General features: G+C 37.4%; 1 protein-coding gene across 2 annotated transcripts in view; it reads right to left on the bottom strand.

Moving 5' to 3' along the window:
* Nucleotides 1-19,335, bottom strand: part of CHID1 (chitinase domain containing 1) — a 128,098-nt gene that overhangs the window by 16,426 nt on the left and 92,337 nt on the right. The gene's annotated exons all lie outside the window — the stretch shown is intronic.

Genomic DNA, 19,335 nt, shown 5'->3' with positions numbered 1-19,335 from the left:
ACTATCACAACACCAAACAAAAGTAGACAATACACACAGAATCCACCTCTCGTCCCTTCACCACTATTTCACTCTCAAGCTAAGTTCAGTCAATGTTTTGCCCGTTACCTCTTCCAATTACTATCCTTATCTCGATCTGTCTCGAGCCCCACGTTGGGCGCCAAAAAAGGACTGTGGTGGGTTGACCCTGGCTGGAGGCCAGGTGCCCACCAGAGCCGCTCTCTCACTCCCCTCATTCACCAAACAGGGGAGAAAAGGCATAACGAAATGCTTGTAGGTCGAGATAAGGACAGGGAGAGATCACTCACTAATTATCGTCACGAGCAAAACAGACCAAACTTAGAGAGGGAATTCATCTAATTTATTACTAGGCAAAACAGAGTAGAGGAATGAGAAAATAAAATCCACTCTTAAAACACTTCCCCCCACCACTCCCATCTTCCTGGGCTCAACTTCACTACCGGCTTCAACCTTCCCCCCCTCAGCGGCACAGGGGGACGGGGAGTGGGGGTTACAGTCAGTTCATCACACGGTGTTTCTGCTGCTTCTTCATCCTCAGGGGGAGGACTCCTCTCATCATTCCCCTGCTCCAGCATGGAGTCCCTCTCACGGGGTGCAGACCTTCAGGAGGAAACTGCTCCAGCGTGGGGTCCCCCACGGGGTCACAAGTCCTGCCAGCAAACCTGCCCTGGCGTGGGCTCCCCTCTTCACGGGTCCACCGGTCCGGCCACGAACTTGCTCCAGCGTGGGCTTCCCACGGGCCACAGCCTCCTTCGGGTGCCTCCACCTGCTCCGGCGTGGGGTCCTCCATGGGCTGCAGGTGGAATCTCCACACCCCCTCATCCTTCCTCCATGGGCTGCAGGGGGACAGCCTGCTTCACCATGGTCTTCACCATGGGCTGCAGGGGGATCTCTGCTCCGGCATCTGGAGCACCTCCTCCCCCTCCATCTGCACTGACCTTGGTGTCTGCAGAGTTCCTTACATCTTCTCACTCCTCTCTCCGGCTGCAAAAGCTCCCTCTAACTGTTTTTTCCCTTCTTAAATATGTTATCACAGAGGCGCTGATTGGCTTGGCCTTGGCCAGCGGCGGGCCCGTCTTGGAGCCGGCTGGCATTGGCTCTATCAGACACAGGGGGAGCTTCTAGCAGCTTCTCACAGAAGCCACCCCTGTAGCCCCCCTGCCACCAAAACCTTGCCACGCAAACCCAACACAGGCTTCTAAGAGAAGGCCTATGTCTAAAGAAGAATTGAAAATATGCATTGTTGAGAAGCCAATAGGCAATTCTTTCCTCAGTCAGGATCAAACCACCACATTGACATTACTGCAGCTCAATGTCCATCCTTTGTGCAAGAAACACAGGCCCTAATAAATTATTCTAAGGTGATGTATCATTATGTAGGGGTGGAAATATTAGTCCTTCGTAGATTGTACAACATAAAACCTTAAATTCTGCTCCAGCTCCCCCAATAATCTGGCTTACTACAGAGTCTGAGACAATACATAGTCTCTCTGCTTAAAACTACTTCTTAACATGATGAAAACTTATGCTTGTTTAGCCGTACAGGTTTGTTTCAAGAATCAGCAGGTTCATCCTAAAGAAGAAAAAAAAAATCCTTGAAGATAAAATTGCTAGTTTAAGGGTACATTTTCTGAAATGCTTAAGTAACGCTCAATTGACATTGAAGCATTTTCAAATACATTACTCTAAGCACAATATTGTGCTCCATTCTTCCAAGAACTGACATAATAGGCAATGCATATGAAAAAGTAAGGCTGTGTATCTTTGTATGTGCGTGAGGCTGAACAAAGTTCAGATACGCTAATATATCTGTTGTTCAGCTTCAGCTGTAAATAATAAAACCTAAAACTATGGTAGTTCTGTTGTGTGTCAGGTTGGGTTTGTCAGGTTTTTTTAACACACATCATAAAAGCTTTCCAGACTCTACTCTTGCTCAAAATATAGAAATCAGCTATACTCATGCAGTGCTACACAGATTAGCTATGAAAACTGTGCTATACTGGATCTGGTGCCCGAATAGATTTAGATGATCTTAATTCAGTGTATAGGAGATGAAATTTGATCCACTCCAGCTATGAAAATGAAAGGTTGAGTGCAGAGTCACCTACCCTGATATTCTTAATTCTTCCATGCATACTTCATTAAAAAAGTAGATTTAAAAAATTACATTTCTTTTCCGTCCTTGCCTAAAACATCAGATGATCTTAATGCCAGTGAACATCACTACTAACTCTTCCAGTTGCTTCTTGCATCTCTCTTCAACCATTCCTGAATAAAAACCATCCCAATACAAACACAAGGTCAATTGCAATGTCACCCACCAGATTTAACAACCACAAAAGCCAGCAGGAATACCTTTTCCTCACCCTGTGTCAGTTCTTCTTCCAAGCCCCCCCCCAACCCCCCAGCCCTGTCTGACCTGGGTCTAGGGTACCTGAGGACAATCTTTGTGGTTGCCGGAAGACCTGTGCCCAACAGGTGTTCAAGCCTGCTGCTTCCACAGGGTTGCTAAGAGGCCCTGGCTGAGACAGATGGGCAGGGACCAAGCCCCATGCAGGGCACAGTTAGGGAAAGGTTGCACTTGGTAGCAAAGAAGAATGAAAGGGAACATGCATTGGGTGCAAGCAGCAGAAGGCGCCAAGGATGGGAGAAGGATGCTGTGATTGAAGGGGAAGATCTGCTAGCAGTGTAGTCAGGCGGAGCACAAAACTTGCAGGCTGCAGGACTCTGGGTATGTAAAACTAACCCAGGTCAGCAACGGCCTTAGGAGAGAAATGCTGGCTCTGTTGTCTCTCCAGAAATAGGAGAAATAGTTTAGGCCAGACAGGAGCAGTGTTGTCTGCAAGGAACCAGAACTTCAGGTGATGAACAAAACTAACTACAGTAGGAGACTGTAGCCTGAGAAAGCTGACTTCTATTTGGATTCCATCTGCTTCACAAGATGCTGAGAATAAGAGACTGAAATAGATCTCCACCTCAACTAGCCTCAGAAGAATGTTCAGATTCCTTAGCTGACAATCATGTCAGGCCTACAATTTCCACCACCAGTATCTCGACCTGCGTCTCCCTGGCCCCATGACTAGTGGGTTTTCATTAAAACATGACCTGTGAAAGTAAAGTTGATAGAAAATGCTAAACCATAAAAGTGATCCAGTTGCTGAACAGCCCTCTCCCTTCGAAACCGTGGGAATATCCATATCCTTCAAACCTCTTGAAGGCAGCCTCTGCTAGCGTGGCCCTGCACTTTGGCATTTAAGACATGCTTCATTCTCAAACTATAGGAAGAACAGTCCAAGAAGCAAGGAGGCAGCATTCACCAATGCCTTGTGCAGCTCTGCTGCAGATCCTTGAGATCCCAAGCATCCTGCTGAATGCATCAAATCAAATGCCTTTGAGAATGTTCTTCACATCAGCCCAACAAATTAATTCATGGTATTATTTCCTCCATCTGGGACACTGCCATACTCCCAGCTATCAGAGCCCTAGGACTGTAATTTTCAATGCTGCTATGACAAACAAGGACAAAATATCCGCTATTTACTTGTACTTATTTCTGTTCACTTGAAAAGTATGTAGTAAATGCTTTCAAAATGCAAGAATACTTATTAAAATAATAGTATTTAAGTAATTCCTTACACACACACACATACAAAAATCAATTCTGCAAGAGCAATTGTGATAAACTATCTAAAAGAAGCTTTGAAATTACAGAGTTGCTCAAGCTTTATTTTTTTTTATTATCTTACTGTGCTGCTCTAGTTTGCTGATAAATGTTACCCATAGTCTCTTAAAACTATTGCATTCAAACTTATTTGAAGTTATGTTCCTAAATGGAAGCATATTGTAATATTCTCTGACTTTTAGAGGTAGCAAAGACCAAAACCCAACAAGTTTTGCTCTTACATCTGAGGTTAATCTGCCAAATTCTCACTGATGATAAATCTGACTAAAATAGGACTTCCAGGTTATCACACACATAAATTTTGGAAATTTTCAGTGTTCTTGTGTTCCAATTTTTACTTTAATTAGCTGGCATGTCAATTAAATTTTGGTATTTCAACCTAGCTCTCACAAAGCAGAAAAATGTTTCAAAGCTACTCTATGTGTTTTAATTATCACCTGTCATGCCTCAAGCTCAACCTCTGAAGACCTAAACATCAAACACTTTCTATAAGATAAAAGAAACACAGTTCAGGGATACTTTTTTGGCATGAAGCAGTTATAGATGTGCGGTACTAAATCTAAATTATCAAGCACAATACCACAGATAGGTCTATCTTCATGTGCGAAAAATCATAAATTCAATCCCTGACTGGGAGGATTGTAACTAAAGAAGGCAACTACACTAAAGGAAAATCTATGGCAGATGAGTAAACTCTACAAACCCCCAGTGTCCTATGAAGCTATGAACTATATACTCTTTTCCATCTTTTGGGACCAAGTTAAGTGAAGAAAGAAGAGTATTTCTGCTGACATTCAAGTTGATTTTTTATACTTGGCAGAGGGATTTTTCTCCTATCAATTGACCATGTTTTAGTCACAGTTATATGGATTTATTCTGGATTTACCCTAATATAACTAATAGAAGACTTTCAGCCTTTGTTTTTTGAAAAGATAGAATGATGACAAATTCATGCAAATGACTATTAATCTCTCATAAATAATGCAAATCTCAAAGGGTACATTTTTAACATGCCTTAGAATAATCTGGATGGCACATAATTCCTCCATTTTTGGCATGACTTGAATTGAAGATAGGCTATGAAGTAATAAACTATATTTTATCCAATGAGAGTGGAGAATTATAGCCTTTTAAGAAACTATCTTCATCAGGGCAGTTAAGTAAATACTTGAGCACATGGATTTTAAATCTCTTGATATTTAGTTAAACTAATACATATTGATGTAGCAGTGTTCCATTTTAAAGAAAAGCCTGGCACTGTTCATCATGAAAGAACAGCAGAATATCTTCCATATCTTTGCTGTAGCTTCAACAAATATTTGTATATTTTTATCTTAATTTAGTTTCTGGTGAACAAACATATCTGTGCTGGCTGCTAAAATTTGTTAAGACTAAATTTTAAAGCAAAAAGCAATAGGCATATATTTATTTGAAATGACTTCCCAAAGAACTCTTACTTAAATCAAATGGCAACACTTGAAGTGCAAATCAAGGGACAAAATGATGGCCACCACATTTTTTTCCCTTTAAATTAACTGGAAATTTCAAAATGGAATACTATTTTACATCTAAAAGGTGTGTATATAGTTTTTTTTTCATCTTTAAATAAAACAGCACTATTTTTCATATTAACCATAATTACAGTCCTCTACCAGGTATACAGCACTCTGTACACAAAGGATCTTTGGTTTGCTGAGGAAATTGTTGATTTAGAGGAATAGTGTACAGGGGAATTATACTCACAGCACAGGCAGTACCTGTGTATATTCTAAAATTTTGTTAATATCTGGGGAAGTTAGAAAATAAATCCTTTTGCCATGTTTGAATGATAGAAGTTTGCTTTTTGTAATTATGTGAGCAAATTCATGCAGTAAATGTTCACAATTTATCCTAGTACACTGTCAAAGGTAAAACAGTAGGCCATTTATGTATCTAAAGCAGTTCCATATGCAAATATATTAAATTGCAATAACACTTTCAAGAAACTATCACTTTGCATTCCCTACACAAGTCATCCAACACATGGAGTAATCACCAGTACAGCTGTGTAATTAATAGAAAAAGAATGTCTTTTAAACACTTACTAAATGTAAATCTAAACAAGTTAAATATTAACAAACACTATGATATGCACGTAACAGAAGGTGAATCCAGAAAGCCCAAAGCAAAATTAAAGAGCAAAAATGCCTCCTGTGAGGCATCAATTACTAAAAGCACAGTGGAAGCGAGACTAATACAATGTGGAATGAAGAAACAATGTTATTTGTTTTTTTTTTTTTTAAAAAGCACAATTTAGAAACAACTGTTGGGGAAAAAAATTATCATTTTCCTTTTTTCTTCTGATTTCATCAGTGAACATTGTTTTTTTAAAGGCTCAAGAAAAGCATTTGATTGCTTTAATTATAAAAATGGATCCCATTGAATTAAGTCTGGCAGGATACTGAACAGGTTCATTGCCACAAATAAATCAATGTTTCTACCTTAAGGCAGACCTGAGGGGAGAAGTAAAGCTTTACTTTTCATTGCACAGAGCCATTTTAAAACCATATGGCAGAGGTGCCACCTGGGAATAACGCCCTGTACTCCGCATACCTAATTACACAACCTCCTCCTACAGTCATATGCACAGAGACGAGGTATGAATGACCTTGTTAAGTAAAGAAAACATAAAAAGAGGATGATAGCAAAGCTAAAAGATGAAGAGAAACAGATGGGACTGTCAACTGTAAAACTGCAAAGTCCTATAATGCAAGAACATGGAGAACAGTGCTTGGATTACATGAAAAAGTTTCCAATGGAAGGATTTACTGACCTATGTTTGGGATTGGTAAGGATTTTTGCTGGGTATTATTTTAATTGTGCTTACTTTCACATAAGGTGGAGCGCTGTAATCTGTTCCTCTTTCATTTTCCATTGCAGCTACTGCACTAAAGCTCAGTACTGCTTTACGCACATCTCCCCTTTCAGGATGGAACAGTTTTCTCTTTAAGCAAAGAACTATTACTGTCAGGTGACAGATTCTGTACTCAGCATCAAAAAATGGTTGGTGAATCAAATCCAGAAGTTCTGAAGAGAAATAAAAATTATCTCCTCAGACCATGAAAAAAATGCAGGTTCTTGACTTTTCAATAAGCTCTGATTCCGTAACTGGGATCAGTTGAACTAGTTTTTCTCATCGATTTTGGCACTTGCTGACTTGAAGTCCCAAATACTATGTTGTCAGTAATCTTTTTTCCCTCCCAAAGCTCTACAGTTGCAGATTATGATGATAGCTGTCTTTGATCAAATGCTCAGAAAGTTTCCATGAAGACGACCAAACTAGGAGGAAAAACAAAAGAACGTGCAGCACACAGGACTGACAGCCAAAATACAGAGAAACACACTGAAAACGCCAGAGCAGATTTTATTGGGCCATTTGTCTATGTGGATATCACATCAGGGAAGGTCTAAATACAGCATACATGTTATAGGTTTCTTAAGCTGACAAAAAGAGACAAGGGTGGGGGGTGAAGAGTGGGGCCAAGAGATGATTTTTATCCGTTAATGTTTCTGAGCAAGCATATGCTGGATACCTTTTTGCATCCTGGGGAATGAAGAGTCAGATTATTAGACCTATTAATTCATATTAACAAACTATATTCCAATTACAAGTAGTTTCTGACCCTTTCTGACCTCATAGCCATTGCAAGAACCTCTTTAATTACTTGCCTCTTTTGCAATAAAATACAATTAAGCAGTACTAATTATTTGACATAAGATATTGTAAGTATGGAAGAGGCTAACCAGTTGCTATAACAACATAATTTAATGAACTTGACTCGAAGGTATTACAGATTCTCCCCCCATGGCAGAACAGTTTTGAACTGCACCCCCACTTTCAAACCTATCATCTTCGTTGCAATTTACTATTTTGTACCCACAATAAAATAAGAACATATTGAATAGAAGAGTGCTGAAAGAATTCATAAAACCATCAAATTGTCACAGCATTTCACACTTCAGGATGATGCATAAACATTAAGCAATTAAGATAGAGGTGGGAAGGCTACTGATTAAAATAAAGAATCTGTGTGGAAAGAAGTTCTTCCTCTGAAAGACAGAAGTCTGAGATAATGTTATAAATTAAACTAGATGAAAGCAATACCAATCCAGTCAGTAACTGTGGGGATTTTGTATAATAGAACAATGAATTCTCCCTATAAGGGCAGCAACTAAATATGCCACGATGTATAAATATTTCTTCAGAAATAATGCAACAGCATTAGATGTCTAAAAAAACCCCACAATTTCAGACAGGTATCAGAAAATTATATAAACTCTTGATGTTTCTTTATATGAATCCAGATAATCTTCACTGTGTCCCCCAAAAGAATGCCTGGTCACAGAGGGAAAGTGGAAGCCAAGAAGTTAGCAAGTTAACAGAAGAGCAGTTTTAGAGAAGTATTTTATATGACAAGATTGTGTAACTTTCGGATGACTTTGCTCTAGTTTGTAGCTAACGCAAATTATACTGCTCGCCTTTTGAATTTGGTCAGTCAGATTCAAATTTAATTTTTAACACAATGAAAGGATGAGTAATTCAAAAGGAATTCAGAAAGGTGCTCAATTTTTACAGATACAGAAACATCATTCCTTAAAGAATTGGTTCTATAATTTTGAGTGCAGAGTGACGACACACAAGCTTCACAGAACCAGGGACACTATTTCATTCCAGCAAATAGATCTATGTTGTTTATAATAAAGTACAAGTAATGTATCCAAGTTTTCTTACCTTTTCATTTGAGTTACTGGATACTCAAAATTAAATTTAAAGCTAACACAGGGTATTTGTGTTTATTTTTACCCATTGGCTAAATCAGTTCTTGAAAAGGTTCAGCTCTAGTAATTAAAACTGATAGAAATCGCCAGAATTTTTTAACTGTATTATCTGTCACTAACCACAATCTCAGACATAACAGAAGAAAATAACTCTTGAATGATGTCTGATACTCACCTGCACCACCAAACCTTCCTTCTTGACCTTATGACTTCTTTAGCAAGTCAAACCAATTTGTGAGTAAAACCAAGACTCACAAGTGCTTCAAAAAGCCACGCGCACCTACCACTTTGCCGGTATCAAATCAATCACAGCTCTCCTTCCTTGAACAAACAGGCAAAACCTACCCCTGCTCCTCTGCTACTCAGTGTTAGAAGAACACAAATACTTGCATTTGGTTCCACAAATATTTCCAGAAGAATTTAGCTAAATCAAAAATCAAAAAATTACTCAAAACATTAAGATATTTTAGTAACATTTAAGGAAGCACAAAAATATTGTCTCGTGGAAGGTGTCCCTGCCCGTAGCAGGGCGTTTGGAACTAGATGATCTTTAAGGTCCCTTCCAACCCAAACCATTCTATGATTCTATGAAACCCAAAATGTTTACTTAGTAGTCAAAATTAGTTATCTTTCATTGTGTAAACAGCAACAATAGCTTTTTTTGCTGTTTAATTTGGTTTTCAGATGCATCTCAGGGAATTTACAAGTAAAACTGTGTCTACTATTAAGCATAACATTCTGATTCTATAACAAAAAACATGTTCAAGGTTTTGCTTTGTTTTCAAGATTTATGTAAGATTTTATATCTTACATAAATTTAAGCCTATTCTTAAAATGTATTTGGAGTTTTAAAGATTCATATCTTGAAATCTGTGAAGTATTTCAGTATAACATACTTGAATATTTTCATATGAAAGCTCTTAGGAGGACATATTGTATGACCTTCTGGGGATAAAAGGGCAATATCACCATCTTTACCACCTCAGCATTAATATGGAAGAGCAGCTGATAGAACAAGTCCATCAGAATTAATCACAGGATTCATATACTTGTACCGTATTTAAAGAAAGGAAAATAAATTAAAAGGATCAAAGAAGTGTTTTAAAAGGACATAAATATATCAGGGTTAAAACCAACTTATTTTAAACTTACTAAAACCAACAGATTTTCCTAGAAACAGATCCATATGAGACACTACATTTTACCTCCAATGTTACTGCTATTCTACAGAAGTATAAGACAGCTATATATAACAAACATCTTCAATTTTTCTACTACCTTAGGATTTCCACAACTATTTAAACAAGCATGGACTACTATTTGACTTGCCTGTTATTTTCAAAGGGGGATAGAAGACTATGTGATCTGCTGTTTAGTTTGATTTTCACAGCTAGTAAGAAAACAATACATTCATTAATCAAGAACGGAAAGTCACATCTCAGAGGTGAGATCTGTTAAGACTGTAGGATGCTACTATTGATGGCACTCCACTCCACGCCCACATATATTGAAGAATATAGTCCTTTTATGTATGGGAAGAATCTTTCTGCATGGGCTAGTACTGAAACACTGAAACTTGAGCTTTACATCTTTTTCTGAAAAGAGCTAAGATGATGATTTTCATTAACACAAGCAAACACAGAATAATTTAACTTCAGTACCTCTTGACTAATTGACTGCTTAACTTTGACTGCATTGAAAGTGTATTTTAATATAACTATGCAATCACTGTATGCAAAACATACTAATAACTTCCATAATTTATGTATTCCAAAGCATTATGGAGGGTAATGAACCTTGCTGTTTTGATTTATCATGCAAGATAACCTGGTTAGAGATTAGGTTAGTCATTAAGAAGCTGCTTTTTCATAACACAAAATAGAAGTCATCTTCACTAATGGAGAAAATACAATAAAATACATCTTACAGGTACATAAAGACTACTTCACCCAATCCAGAATTTTCTATAAAATTATGAAAAATTCAGAAGTGTGAACAATTATTTGTCAAAGTTCTCAGATTTTTTCAAGGACAGGTGGAATAACTCTTATTTTCATAATGCTCTGGCATCTTCTAAATGCCTCATGGGCATCATCCAATTAACCTTCTGAGTATTTCATCTTCCACATGGAGGAAAAGGCAGAGATGTTGACTTATGTCCCCAGCAAGAGCTATGTATTCAAAATCATCATAAGAACAGAAGTCTGCCATTGTAAAAAATGATGAATCTGTATTGGTAAGTGAGTCATCATTATCAAAATAGTTTCTTGAAGCAGATTTAATCTACAATTTTAATACAATTATTAAAAAATAAAGTAACTGCCCACTGGATTAACATTTTTCTTCCACAATATGAGCGAACAGTGTGTTGTTGTGGCAAAGAAAGCCAACAGGATGCTGGGTTGCATCAACAAGGGCATCACCAGCAGAGATAAAGAAGTCATTATCCCACTCTGCTCAGCGCTTGTGAGGTCACACCTGGAATACTGTGTTCAATTGTGGTCCTTGCTATACAAGAAAGATGTGGACAGGCTGGAGAGAGGGTCCAGAGAAGGGCGACAGAGATGGTCAAAGGACAGGGAAGCCTGCCATATGAGCAAAAGCTGAGAGAACTGGGTTTGTTCAGCTTTGTGAAAAGAAGGCTTAAGGGAGACGTTATCATCATGTTCCAGTATTTAAAGAGTGGCTACAAAGAAGATGCAGACTCCCTTTTCACTAGGAATCACATGGAGAAGATGAGGGGTAATGGGTACAAGTTACTCCTGGGGAGATTCCAATTGGATACAGGAGGAAAAATTTTTACAATGAGAACAATCAGCCATTGGAATAATCTCCCCAGGGAAGCAGTGAATTCTCCAATATTAGATACTTTTAAGATTTGACTGGACAGGGTGCTGGGCCATTTTGTCTAGACCATGCTTTTGCCAAGAAAGGTTGGACCAGATGATCCCTGAGGTCCCTTCCAACTTGGTATTCTATGATTCTACGAATATTTACAAGAAGCACAACTCTTGATTAATCCTCAGTTTGCTCACCAAGTTGAGTATCATCACATCAAAAGCCAAGGTTTTAACTGGATTCCGACTTACAGAACAAGTTTATTTCCTTCTGTTGAACCTGAATGGGGATGAAGTTTAATATGTGCCATGAAATTTCAAGAGTCTGTTGTTAGGGTGACATGTTCCATAAAGTTACAGGTGGATTTCAATTTAAACAACAAAGTTCCTTAGTCTTTGGGTAAGTTTGAGAGCTTTGATGATAATCTGTAAATATACTTCAGTAAAAATGAACAGACGTAGTAAACCAAATTTGCTGCAGAAGCCAAAAAACTAAAAAGCATTTGGAGTTTTGCATTATAGGTACAAAGGGCTGTAAATCTGAAGTCAGTTATGCGAGCCATATTTTACTTTTCTTTGTAATCCTGTTTTAGGGGGAGAGGAAGAAGACAACATACAAATCTTCAAATTACTTGGACTTTGTGAACCTCAAAGGGCTAACTTGCTTTGATATATGTAGAAGATTACTGTGCAGTAATATAGTATTTTATCTACCTGTTTCAGAACACAGCTGTGAGAGATGCCAAATACCTTGTCACCTTGTTCTTGTCATGAGTTCCGAGGCAAAGAGCCTCAGACCAAAGATCTTGCCTTTCCTGGGTCTCTACACACACTCCCAGAAAAAGATTTCTTTACTAGGATTGTCACCAACACATCAACATGCGGCACACAGTTGCTTCAATGAAAAAATCGTCTTTTAATACCTCTGTGTGAATTTGCACAGTGAAACAATTGGTGTTGAGGAGTTCACACAATGTGTGTTTCAGGAGGAGTTACTTTGGACTAGCCCTAGTTTGGTTTCACAGACTGAAGGTTCATAAGGAGAGTGAACTAAATGCACTCATGCAGCTCAGCTTCCATTTCAGTCTTGTCCAAAAGGAATTTGTTTTGTATAGTCCAAGACTGCTCTGCAATGTGAATTAAGTAACAGAAATGGGAGATGACATGGAAGACTGACTTCAAAAGTATATTCCAGAATCAAACTAAAACACACTGCACTATTTTTAAATGTTTCTCACTAAAAGAATGATCGGGGGTGGAGTGGGGTGTTGGTTGGTTGGTATTTTTTACAGTATATATGCAGTGTATCTTTATCTCGCTTCCCCTTGCTGCATTTTTAGAAGTTCATTATGAACAGCCACACTATATGCCAAGTGTCAAGTCCAATTGAGTTATAATTATTTCAAGGAATTATTACCTGAATAATAACTTGTATCCCAGGAGATGAGTATACTAAATATGCACATGTAAGATCTTGATTCTATTGTTAAACGGTGTCAGAATTCAGGGTACCTCCAAAACAAAGCTGAAAAGTCAGATTTATCTGCATGGCAGGAAAGTGAGAAAAATGTTCACCACACAATCACCACACAACAATGGTGTTATAGTAGTACATCTGAAATACTTGCTTTTGGCTCTCCAGCAAGTTCTATATTGATTCATACATAAGGACATTTTCAGTAGCTCATAACAACAGCTCAGATTCTACGAAGTTCAGAATTTATACAGAAAATACATGTGCTGACATACAATCCTGAATACAAAAATACATATTTCACTTTTTTCAAAGAAAAAAAAATAAGTAGGTCCTGAGCACATTTGCTTGTTTTGTTTATTTCAAAAAGACACAAACTTTCTAATTCAGAAAAAAAGCTTCACAGAAAGGGTCAAAGAGTAATTTCAAAGAGTAGTTTTGTACTTACAAGAAGGCAATCTATTTCTAGGAAACTTAAAACATCCAGGGCAAGGATGGTAGTATATATTTTAGATATGCTCTATTGTAAAATAAATGAGTGCATATCCCACTGATTTCAAAATTAAGTTTATCGACTTGTGGATAGAAATAATTTGGCCTAAATGTATTAGTTACTAACTTCATTCAGCAAATTAACTTCATTTGAAAGGGCCTTAATACATGCTTGGTTTCATGCATCTTTCCTTAATTTATCCTGACGTCTTATGATTCCTGCAGTTTTCAGTCACCCAGTTCTATCTGTGCAATGCTTAAGTATTTTTTCTGAACTTAGAACTCCTGCTTATTTCTGCAAATCAAATGGGTATTTACATAAATCACTATTTGCTGGTGCTTAGTCTGAGTCTTCTGCAAAAAAACAAAGTGAAATATAGTAGGGTATATGTCACTGTAATGGTACGCTCTCTCTCTCCTGTTCCTTCTGCCTGCTTTTAAACAAAATCCAGTTTGATTCTCAGAACTCCAGCTGCATTCTAAAGTATTCCATAAAATTTTAGTGTCTTCTCATAAGAATTTTGCTAAATCTCTTAAGGATTTTTCTCAAAGTGTTTTAAGAAAATACATTTTCTAGTTCTAAGAATGTGCACAACATTTCAATCTTATGCTTAAAATGACTGTATTTCTTATGCTAAAATTCACAAATCACTAAACGTATCTTGGGAAACCTCTGGAAGAACTTCAGAATTGAGATCGTTAGTAAAGCTAGCATGTATTAGGAAACAGTTTGTGTGAATGCATTATTTTGAGTTAAATTTTGCACGCAGTTAATTTTGAAAAAAACAGTGTATTCTTAAAAACAGAGAAAAGCACAGTACAAACCAAAGGTCATTACATTTGTAGTAATCTAGAAGGGATTACTAGCCTGTAGTCAAGGACAGAAGAAACTCATGGAGGGAGATTAAGTACAGCAGGAGGAGGAAGAAAAAGAGATCACGAAAGCATAGAACAGGGCAATTCAAAATTGTAAGAATCTTCAGAACTTCTAATAGATTAAGGAAAGATGGACTGTATGTAAGACTTAAGGACTAACATAGAAACATTAGGATTGACAAAGAATTAAAAGACCAATAAGCATGGTTATTAAAACATCAATACTAAAAAAGGTAATATACATACCCGCATGTATTAAAAATGGAATACAAAACAAAATAATCACTCTTCAAATTCTGTTTCAAATTTGCATCATGGTTACATTTGTAGAGACAGAGGAATAAAATATCTTTTTCACTGTACTGCTCATAAGAAACATTAATACCTAGTTTGTGTGCTGAAACTTGCTGAAGTACATGTTGATTTCACAAGGCAGAACAACATGTTGAGAGCAAGTTTTGCTCAAATCAGTTTAGTAAATCTTGAGGGAGCAGGACCCAGGAGTTAGCACATAGGAGAGCTATCAGAGTTAAATACTCTGTTGTTGGTTTGCTCTTTTATGGTTACAGGCAAGTCATTTATGAACATGGAATATCCTCATCATAAAACAAGGTTATACCTGCTTTTACATTGAAACTTCAGTATCATACCACATGAAGTACTTCCAAGGTTCTTTTAGAGGCTTACCTAAACAGACTCGTCTAACATGTATGTACTGTTCATAAAGAAATTCCAGAGTTTTTTTAACATAGAAAGGATCATGAAGGATTCGGCAGCAATCCTTGATTGGTGGAAGTCTGATTTCACCCTGTTCTTCTATCTGTATAAGCCAAATAATTTAAAACTCCTTGTAGTATGTAAATAGCAAGCTGGGAACCATTAGAAAATACTCTTAACTATAAAAACAATGTGACTGATACTGATTTTTATACAAAGGGGTTTATTAGTTACCTTGTTCCTGGCATTCATTTGTATTTATACTTCAATAAATCCATGACTTAGTATCTTGAAATGCCAGCTCCTTGAAACTTGGGAAAAATTCCAAAGGTTAAATAAGACATTGGAAAAATCAACAGTCAGGAAAGTCATGCTGTTGAATGAACACCAGCACCACCATTAGAAAGAACCAAGCAAACAAACATTTGGAAGACAAAGAACAAGAACACCACTGGACACAGCAGTATTAAGATCAGTCTTCCTAGTTATGAGCACATTATAATATAACTCTGAAGTCCAATTGATCCAATAACTGAGACATGGGAATTATTTTTGGTTAAAATTCTGAAACAGAATCCCAGTACAGAAAGTTTAACAGAAAATAAAAATTAAAACTATCAATTTATGTGCTTGTACTGTGCTACCTTCTATCTTCTTTCCAAAGGCATCAGGAATAGGTTAAATACCCCACAAAAAAAGGCAAAAATTATGAGGCATTCAAGGTAATTCTTGACAGTAAGATACTTGATGGTTGTAAAGCTTTTCAATTTTCTTTGGCCACAAATAGTCAACTAGAGAATCTCTAAAATTAGCATTCTAGAAAAAGCTACCAGTTGTTCATCAAGCCTTTCACAGCTGGAGTTGAACAGTAAAGGGGTCTGGTTTAGCACACTTTCATAGCTGAGGGAAGGAAGTCTGATCCTCAGCAAGCCTCCCAGATAATGCAAAATAGAATTGGACAGCAAGAGCCTTGTTACAGAACCTCAAAGTAGCCCCCAAGACATTCATTATGCACTGAATGTCAAACTCAGATTTAATTCACTAACAGAACATTAAATACATTAAAGAAAATGCTGATGAGTAACATTATGGCATTGGCCGCCCTGGTGAGGTATGTGAACATAGAGAATTAAGTAATTTATGGAACACTCCCTAGCTGAACCAGGTCAAATGCAGAAGAGGACCTTGTAAAAGTAAGTATGTGGTCTGGTAAGACTGATGTGTCAGACAGGACAATAGTTGAATTTAAATACGATTTCAGGGGAAATAAACTACTTGGGAGAGCGCACTAGTCTAGTGGTTAGACTGTGTTAAACACTCATTCTGTGATAGCATTAGTTGCTGCATTTGAACTAAATGTACATCAAAATACTGGGCAGCTCCCTTCCTACAGTGACTGTATGTTGAGTGAAAAGAACGTTACTAAAATAAAACAATAAAAAGATATTTACATTTCTCTGTGTCATAAAATCAGATGTACAGGAATAAGTGAACAAAGACACCTACAACTTTATAGGTTCTCAAAGCTCAGAGAGCAGTCCGACGCAGGAGAGGGAGGAACGCAAGCACGCTGGAAGAATCTTGCTAACAAGGAGAGTGAAGTTCACAACTTTGAATCAGAAAACAATATAACCTTATTAAAAAGGGTAAGTAACAACGTTAAATTACAGTCTTACTCCCCTAAATACAGCAAAATGTCTTACTATTTCAGGCAAATCAACTGTAATCATTATGGATAAGTCTCAAATAAGTGGCTGTTAAAGTGTACACATGGTCCTTTTAGGAAAAAGAGCAGTGGCATGCTGCTGCAATGACAGCTCAGCAAGCTGAAAGAACTGTATCCTGTAGTTTGCAATTGACTGTTTCAAAACCAGCTGTGCACAGCCTCCAAAGAAGTAACTGTCAAAAATATAAAGTATTTCAAATTGAAACATTTAGAAAACAGGGTCTGAAAGACATACTTGAAGATTTCTCTCGAGGAATACCTGAAGCCCTATTAAAAACAAACATAAATCTCTTCATTCCACTTTTTGATTTCTCAAAATGCTAGTCAGTACAAATTTTTTCCAAGTGTCCTGCTTAGAATGTCATCACCAAAGATAACTTGTAAAGCATATAAATTGCACAAAACAAAGTAACAGGACCTAGAGCTGGGTTCATACAGGAGATCTGAAAAAAAGTCAGCAGCAGGACACAGCTTTTCTTATTTATCATTTGGATTTAACAATCCAGATCTGATAAATCATGATTTATTACTGTTTTTTTCTTAAATCTAAATTTCTATTCCTCTATGTCAATTACCAAGACAAATGTTCTTTTAAAAAACCCCTCATCGTCAAAATACATAAATAAAATACTGACTATAAAGGTATATATACAAGGCTAAGAAATACGAATTCAATGCTTCTATCTTTGATTTGCACATGGCACAGCAACATAGAACTTGCATGCTAGGTCTGATCCTCTAACACACTGAGAACTGCCTTGCAGGTGGTGAAGCACAGATCCTCAAACATTTTCACAGGTTTCACTTCTATTAAGATCCTTTGTGAGAGAAGACTTCAGTAAGTGTCCAAATGCTTTGTGCAACCTGGCTTGCAGACTCCAGAGCTCATATCTAAACTGACTGGGAAAAGAGAAGGCTCAGGGCTTAGAAATCCCAAATCTATCATACTTTATTTCAAGGGTTGGTAAGGGACAAGGTGGTCGTCTATCATATCATTTAAATATACCTACAAACTTAAAAAAGCATTGAAATGAATAATTAAGAAGATCATAAATTTTGCACTACCCACAAAATGAATGTACTTTACATTTTTCAAATATAAAAGAAATGCATATTTCATTGAAAAACAACATGGATTGTTGGTGGCAGTAAGAGCTGGGTTTATGCATTATTCACTCATGAAAAAATTCATTAATTCAAAGATTGTCTGATGGCATTCATGCCCTTCTGCAATGCTGAGCCTGAGGAGGAGTGAAGGTGTTTCAAACTCAAAACTTGTGTGTCACTTGCTTTTGCTGGCAGTGGAATGCTGGGAAATACCTGCATGCCGTCCAGGCACTTCCAGTTACAGGTTGATCTGCAGTCTACAGAGGGATCAGCTGAAAGTGTATGGCAAAGCTACAACTGGTGGGCAGTGTTTCTCTAAGGTTCTCAGCCTGGCCAGTACACAGGAAAGAGCTGCATAAGCATTTTGCGAGATCTGAGCATTCCCAGGTTCAGGACCCAAGTGGGTACGTGACATCACTTACACAGAACAGTAATGCATGGGCCCATCAGCCTACAATTTTCTGCTATTCATTTTCTGTCAGCAGGTAAATGGGAGCGAAGCATGGTGTTTAGATTTAATTGCGAGCAAGTAAAATTACAGAATTGGAAGGCAACAACTACTTTAGCATAAGGAGATTAATCTGTGTGACCAAAGGACATAGGCATGTATCTCCTACTAAGGGCACTGGAAAGGCATACTGCAAGGAATATTGGGCATGCTGATGCATCACTGAAAGAGTAAACAGCTGTTGTATGAACTTTTGCCATAATTTTGTATTTCTGACATCTCAGAAGCCTGTTTTTTTCTGACTTCAAACCCTCTCAAGATGGAAAGAAGATACACGTAGGAATCCATATTTCTGCACTGAATAAGGCTTTTTCATCAAATTAGTAGACATATGGACGTTTTATCTGGCAATAGTAAGTGGTTGGTTTTACAACAGAAAGAAGCTACAGTATTTCACAAATATCTGTTTTGTGACCTTTGCTGTTCAATCTATATTCATAAAAATCTGAAAAAGGAGCAATTAGCAAGGGTGCAAAATTTGCTGATGATATGAAAATATTCAGAGCCAATTAAAACCAAATTTGACTGAAACTAGTTGCAGAAGTTCACAGCAATGAATTATGTGTCAGTAAAATAGCAACCAAAATCTGATGCCAATAAACACAAAATAATAACTATGAGAAAAGTACATATTGGTTCTGAATAAGCTGTTACCACCCAGAAAAATGACCTTGGTGTTTCTATAGGTGGTTCTCTGTTAGCATCAGTCTAGCACTCAAAAGTTGTCAAACACAAAGGACCACAGAAACATGAACTACAAGTGATAAACTGTTGCACTCGCTTTATAGAGTATTCTGAATGCAGTTCCAAGTTCTGGGGCTTGGAAGCCTATGATATGTATGAAGTACATTTTAACAAATTATACAGCAACATTCAGCTAAGGGTCACAATTAACAAGACTCTGACCAATCTCCACCCAATGTCATTGCTACACATCCCCTTGAACTAAGAAATAAATAACAAACAAGAAATTATTTGTATTACTTTGCCCGTTACTTACTGCAATCAGTTAGATGAATGTAAAACCTACCTTGGTTTGAGCACCTATTTCAGTTGTTTTCCCATGGGGCAAGTAGG

This window comes from Grus americana, chromosome 5 (genome assembly GCF_028858705.1).
Source record: "Grus americana isolate bGruAme1 chromosome 5, bGruAme1.mat, whole genome shotgun sequence".
NCBI classification, from domain to species: domain Eukaryota; kingdom Metazoa; phylum Chordata; class Aves; order Gruiformes; family Gruidae; genus Grus; species Grus americana.
Note: the sequence above shows the minus strand (reverse complement) of the source record. Positions and strands in the feature narration are given on the sequence as shown.